The sequence below is a fragment of the Hevea brasiliensis genome, chromosome 2, assembly GCF_030052815.1.
Source record: "Hevea brasiliensis isolate MT/VB/25A 57/8 chromosome 2, ASM3005281v1, whole genome shotgun sequence".
Taxonomy (NCBI): Eukaryota; Viridiplantae; Streptophyta; class Magnoliopsida; order Malpighiales; family Euphorbiaceae; genus Hevea; species Hevea brasiliensis.
In genome coordinates, this window is record NC_079494.1 from 115,218,765 (window position 1) to 115,226,145 (window position 7,381).

The 7,381-nt window shown below is 31.1% G+C and overlaps 1 long non-coding RNA gene across 1 annotated transcript; it reads left to right on the forward strand.

Moving 5' to 3' along the window:
- Positions 1-5,658: 5,658 nt before the first annotated feature.
- LOC131170680 (uncharacterized) lies at positions 5,659-7,021 on the forward strand. The gene is made up of 2 exons (XR_009141464.1): positions 5,659-5,907; positions 6,010-7,021. It is a non-coding gene; the product is annotated as an uncharacterized LOC131170680 (long non-coding RNA).
- The last annotated feature ends 360 nt before the right edge of the window (positions 7,022-7,381 follow it).

Consider the following 7,381-nt stretch of genomic DNA (forward strand, 5'->3'; position numbering starts at 1 on the left):
ATACATTTGGTAAAAAGTCTCTTATTGTTAGAATTACAAAAAAAATATTAAATGGGATATGTAATAAAATTTAAAAAATTAAATGAGGATAACATAATTAAATACTTGGTAAAAAAATTTATAAATACTAAAATAAAAGATCAGTTTCCATAGCTTTTTCTTTTTTTAGTTTATAAACTAAGACAAGCAAACTTTTAGTTGTCTTTTAAGAAGTTTGATTTACAATTTTAAAATTTAATTTTTATTATTAGAAGGAAAATTTAAAAATATTAGCCACTATTTTTTAATAATTTTTTAATTTTAATTGAATCAATAAAAATAATTTAATATTTAAAATATAAATTATTTTTTTATTCAATTAGATCAATAAACAAATATAATTATTTTAAACTTTTGCTAAGAAATTTTGTTAGGAGCCAAATGTGAGAGTTTATTAAAAAATTTGCTCGAATTCAATCTACTTCCCATTAAAAATTAAAATCTTAGGAGGCAGTGACCCTTATCAGCCCCCTTAGATCCATCGTTGAAAATGAATATATTTTCTAATTTGTTATTTAAAAAATAAAAAATTCAAAAAATTTAAAAGTAAAGAAAAATAACATATATATATATATATATTTCACAACTAAATAAGGTCTTATTATCTTTTTATATGATTTTAATCATTATTTTCAAAAAAAAAAAAAGAAAAAGTATTGAGCATTATTATTAGATATAACATGATAAGTATTATTAACTCAAAACTATTCCTTATAATGAACACTAGGTCACCAAGTCAAAAACATACTTCAACCAGAAAGCAGAAAATATTTCAAGGATTCTCTCCAACTCTAGAAAATCTTCCATCTCTCTAAAAAGGGTTTTCAGTTTGGTGTTAGAATCAGGGGAAGATCTGACTGACTGTCTACCCATGACTCTTCCCTTATCTTGTATTTGGTTATGTCATTTTGGTAGTTTTTTAGCTAGTCCTTTAGACCCTATTTAGTTAATTTTATACTAAAATTCATTGCAAATAAATTTTTTTATTTAGTATATTTTATATTCAATATAGAATTCATTTCAAATGAAATGAATTTTATATTTGAAATAAATAAAATGATATATTCATTTTTAAATTCTATTAATTTTGATGAAATTTGATTTAATTATAATAAATTTCACAGAATTGATTATTAAAAATTTCTAATAAATTTTCTTTTAAAACAAACACTAAAATTTTATATTTATAAATAAATTCATCAAAATTTTATAAAATTCATTTATACCAATCACTACTCTAATTTTCTAGTTTTTTCTCTTAGTCTCCTGTAATGGAGTTTTTGTTCTCCTATGTGGATGGAGATTTTGTTCGTTGTTTCAGTGTGTTTAGTGGAGCTGCTTGCATGTTGCAGCTTTCCCCCCTCAAGTTAATTAGAAGCTTTAAGAAGCGAATCAACTGGCAGTTGGAGAAGTGGTTCCGAGATGGCCAACCTTTCCTTTTAGGGCAGCAAGTATGAATGACTCGTTTTGTCAAGTCTTGTTTTTAATTCGTCTGACAAGTTTCTAGCATTTTTGCTGCAAATCTTTCTTCGTGTCCTTTAGCTTTAATGGCATTGAACAGAGGAGACTTTGGTTTGAGTGGGTGCTTAAGTGCTCCCGTGATACATGTGTTGTTCTTCTTCCTTGCTTGTTGATATTGATTGGTAGTCTCCTCTTAGCGGCCAATGGCGAGTTGCTCTTAGATGAAGAGTTTGGCTACTAATGAAGATGGGCTGGGCTACCCTGGAGTTGCCTCTAGGGTATATAGCTTTTAGAGATTAGGCTTGTGAGGAATTTTGTTGCAAAGTTTTTATGGGTTTCACTTCATAAACTTAATTTCATCTAATAAAATTTCTGAAAAAAAAAAAAAACCTTCAACCCAATCTATGTAGAAGAGAAGCCCGAAAACAAAGCCCATAATCACCCAGTCGACAAAATTCACAAAATCAGATGAAGATGCAGCATCAGGCAAACAAAGGGGGGCGATAGTCAATATCCAAATTGGGATTCTCCTTTTAAGTAGATGTAAATGCACACAGATTGAGGTTAAGGACACTGCAGACATCTTTGAACCCTAAGTGCCAACATTAATTTAGCTGATATTTATATAATCTTTAAGTGTTGAAAACTGAAAAGGGTTGGAGACATTTTGGAACATCTCATCATTTTGGTGTGGACATTCATGTACCCGAGGGAAACCCTTTTCTTTTTTTTCAATAAAGGACTAAATATTTATATAATCAATTTCAACTTAAGCTCGCTAAAGGAGACTTCTTCCAATGTATAAAAAGGCATTACATGTGAAGCTGCTGACCAATTTTGTTTGTTGAATACTACTTTTGTCTCCCAGTGCCAAACAAATTGAAATTAATATGACCTCTATATGATCTATTATGAATCAAAGATATAAAATACACGTAACATCATATATAATATGTCTTGAATTTATAATGAATCGGATTTAAGTAATACAACACAATCTCATGAAAAAGATAGAGAATAAAAATTGAGGTTTTATTGCACAATTATAAAGCAAATAGTCCATCCCATCATTTACTATTGGTTCAAAGACGTTTCAAACTAATATAAAAATGTTATTGTTCTTTTTCAGATAAGTGACATTTAATCACACAAGGCTTTATACAATTATTAGATAATTTCAGGGTAAAACTGGACCTGCTAATTACTATGAAGTACAGATATTGGACATGAAATTATTGCTTAATAATTATAGTCTAACAATAAGGAATCCAGCATGATAAAAAGACGAATTGCCTATACTCTAATTTCAGTAGGTGCAAATCCCTGAAGGGAAATGTTCTCAATTATAGACCCCTATCCAAATAATGATAACACTTTTCTGGGAGGACCTTGCTTGAAATGTAGAAACAGAATGCTATATTACTAAAGCTACATTGACTTCTATGTTATTTCAATAGCAAAATGATAATGGGTATTAAATCTTGCATAGATTCCAGTTTGCTTTTTGGTTCTATCAATTTTCTTTAGAAAGTTTATATCGAAGGGGACCCAAAAGGCCTATTTTAACTCCAAATTTTCCATTAAAGACTATATTTTGGTGCAAGTTTTTCTTGGCAACATATAGATTTGTAGGCCAAGAATCGTTTGGCTGTATTGGAAGAGGGAGGTGTCGCTAACAAATCTTTTGATTTTTTTTTTCTTTTTTAACTTTTGATGATGCTGAATTTCATGGTGGAGCTCCACCACGACTAGTGTCTACAGGAATGTGATAATAATGCATAGTACCTTAGCTGGAACTCATAATCGTTAGTAACTTCTCTGGCTTTGCTATTGCTACCTCGCAGCCAGTAGAGCCCCTACATATCCTGATTAGTGATCAATGTTGGATGGGTCCGGGATGTGATTCAGAGATTTTAGGTATATATCTTGTTTCACTCCCACCATTTCTTGCTTGCAGGATGTAGGAGTAGCCTTTTGCTGGCCTCATATATAGGTTTGGTTAGACAATTTGAACTTTAAAAATGTTGGTGAATTATTGCATAGTATGCGACGGCAAGGGTTCAGATGATCTCCTGGCATCTCGTCTCCTTTAAAAAGGTGAATTTTTTTGGAATGATTGCCTTTCGTACTAATAAACTTTAACTTTCTTGAAGCCAAAGATGCCCTTTAAATATATATCATCTCTGTTGTGTATAATAATAATAATAATAGTTAGTCTCTGAACAATTTAAGTTGGTTCAAACTACATCAGTTTGTTGGTTTGATTTTCCTTGGAAAGCCCATGTGATAAAAAACAAGATTAGACTACCAATAAAAATAATTAAATTATAATTTTTTTAAGAATAAAAAAAAAGTTAGTAAATAAAAAGAACTGTATCAAGATAATAATAATAATAAAAAAAATCAGATCAAATAAACTATCATTGAAATGATTAAGTTAAAAGAATATCAATTTAACTCATTATAAGTCGATAGATAATGATTGACTCTCCCAAATTGACGGTTAATGTATGATAGTAATATTATATTTATTAATTATTTATCATTCTACTATATTTATTGTATCTCACTACGTTAATAATTTTATTATAATTTATAAGTAACTTATCATGATAATTTCATCAAATAGAGTTTTTTTATGAATTATATAAAAAAAAATTATTCAGAATTATTTAACTCTTTTTAATTCGTTATTTTTTGTTTACCTTGTTTCTCTTCATTCTTCTTAATTTCATTAAAATAAAAACTAACATATCAGAGAATCCCCGCAAGATTCCAGAAGGCTTATTCCTTTTTGCTTTTTCCTTCTCTTTTTGTTGGCAACCCAAGGCAAAAAGTTCGGTATTTATCACTAAGCTTAAAAATTAAAGGAAAAAGGATGCAAATTTATAGACAAAATTTCTCTTCTTTCTTTCCTGCTACAGAGGGTTGTGCAACCCTTGAGTCTCTTCCACAATTACTAGTTGTATATCGATTGCATAAATTAATATCAGTGGCCAATTCATGTTAGAGAAGACAAATGTTTCTATGCTCTAGGACAGATTTTATCTCCCATGTTTTGCAGTACTGAGAATAAGTTTCCTCAATTCTACCAATCTATCAAACCAGCAAGTTAAATGGTACCCCAATAGCATCTGGCGAAATGCTCTTTATAGTGCACTCCAGGTGGCAAGTGCATTTATCAATTTGAGAAAAGTTCCAATAGCCCTTCCTTTCCTTCCTTTATAATTTCTGAATCAATTGAAGTTTTGAAACAACATTAACCACCATGTGAAACAGTTGAAGATAATTAAGTATATAAATGGGGGTTAAGCAAAATTTGCAATTCAATGTTAGCTAGCATACAGTTCTTTTTTTCAACTTTTCTTTTGCCCATATCTCTTTATTTTCTTTAAAAATTTTAGTTAAAGCGGCAGGGTATATAGGCTTTAGCATGCAGGCCAACGTTTGTTAAGCTTGAAACTTAAGTCTGGCATCAAACAATGGCTGCATGTGCCATCATTAATTGGCTGAAGGTTCTCCACCTCCCACCCGCCTTCCCTTTACCCCAGTGGCAAGCAAAAGACATATCCTTTACTTGAGATTCTGAGAGATTATAAGGGCAGAAGGTCAAGGTCTTCTAAGCAAGATCTCTAAGCCTAATTAATAATTATTTAATACGTATATAAGTACATATACAATTCTTGATAATGCATACTATATTGGATGGTCAAAATGCATGTGTTATTTACTAAAGGAATTTGAAAGGGAGCTGTAGCTGTGGAAGACAGACCATACATATAGCTTGTGCCAAATTAAATCCTTTTTAAGGGGCTAAAAGAAGAAGATGTTTGGGTTGACCCGATCACCATCAAATTAAGAGTAGAATGTAGACTACCTAATTTTAAGACCATTGATTATGTTGGGAGAAAAAAAGTGGTTAAAACTTATTCAACCCAAAAACAATTATTATTTGGATGTTTACATGAAAACTTTGTTCTAGATAATGAAACTACTAAACATCTAAACCTAGCCATCCCTATATGTGAAAGCAATGTTAGAGGTAGTGTAGAAAGTGGACTCTGTGTCATGTGACTCAATATCAAGAATAACTTTCTCATTCCTACATATAAAAGGGCTGGCCCCCATACAAATATATAATGCATGGCGATACAGAAATCCTATACAGAACCTCTCTCTCTCTCTCTCTCTCTCTCTCTCTCACTCTCCTCTCTTGTATTAACAGTTGAGGGGAATGTTGTCTGGCTCGATATCATTCAGGTGAAGCTCAAATGTTAACTGAATGATTTCGGACCAGGCTTCATTCCCCCCAACAGCGGTATTGATTTGATATATATCTTTTCTAATTCATCATATCTTCATCAGTTCTGTTATTCTAAGGCAATAGATATAAGAGGTGCAAGAAAGGTATGTAATTAGTAATTGTTATTATTTTTGAAACCTTAATCAAGTATTCATGTTGACAGGAGGATATCTTTAGTCGGGTTTTTGATCTGATGGAAATAACAGGAAGCACCACAAATAATCAAGCAATTATGAAAGTTCAGCCACCGGAGAAGTGCGGCCGGCTGCAGCAGCAAGTATCGGTATATGGTTTCATTTTTTTAATTCAATCTCTCCTTTCAAGTATGGACACAAATAGTTGTGTTAACGTGAACATGTGACTGTAAGATTAGGTCTCTCTTGTCCTTTTTACTATTTCAGTTTTGCCTTTTTTCTTGATCAATCTTCTTATAGCGTCTATTTGTCCATGGCCATGACAAACTATAGCTACCAAATTGGTTCAGATGTCTAAAAATCTTGCGGGTCAATAATTCAAAATAATGAAGAATAACAATAATAAAATTAAAGCTACCATATATGCGTGTGTGGATCATCAGTTTAGATCAGATTTTACATGTGAAGCTCATAATTTCTGGTGGGTCAGATATCTGATCATGGATGTTGTCATTTGTGTTGAGGAACACTGTAGATCCATGGAATTGCCTGATCATATTGTATGATGAGCTTCAGTAAAGGCAAAATAATTGGTCATCTCTATAAAGTCTTATAAAAAAAAAAAAATAAGCAAAAGTGATGAAGCAGAAGTTATATTTTGTGCAGACATGATAAGACGACAATATCTATGTCTGCTGTGAAATTACGTGTGCTAGTTGCTTGTGATTCTGGTGTGGAAAGCAAGGTTGAAAAATTACAACCAAAGTACTTCTTTATGGGATTTGACAGGACTACTTGTGGGATATATGAAGAATGAAGAGACCAAAGAGAAAAAAAGAATAGTTGGGTGCCAAACCTATATGGGGTCTGCTCTGCTTAAGTGTTCCCCATGGCCAGGGGTTAATTGATTATTAGCTTTTCCATGCATATAACTAACAATGGAATGGGGGGCTTCTTTCTTAGCTTCTAGCTAGGGTTAGCTAGCGTTACCAATTCTTCTCTTTATTATTTTAGGGGATTTATTTCACCCACTGTTGAACTTTAAATTTGTTTTATTAATATATCTTAACTTCAATTTGTATCACATTCCCACATACTTATTTTTCACATCCAACGTAGAATTTCAAAAGACTAATTTTTGAGCACATCCAACCTTTTATTAAATGATTCTTTATAGTTACATTATATATTTCCTCATATTATGATAATATTTTATTATTATTATTATTATTATTATTAACAAAAGAGAGTAGAATGCTCAAAACGACATATCTTGATTATATATATATATATATATATATATATATATATATATATATATATATATATATATATATATAATAAAAGAGTCAAGTTAGAAGCACAGAGGAGGTCCTCCTAAATCCAAATGATAAAGATTCACCGAAAAGGAGGACGTATAATTCGCCGATTAATCACGGCGAAA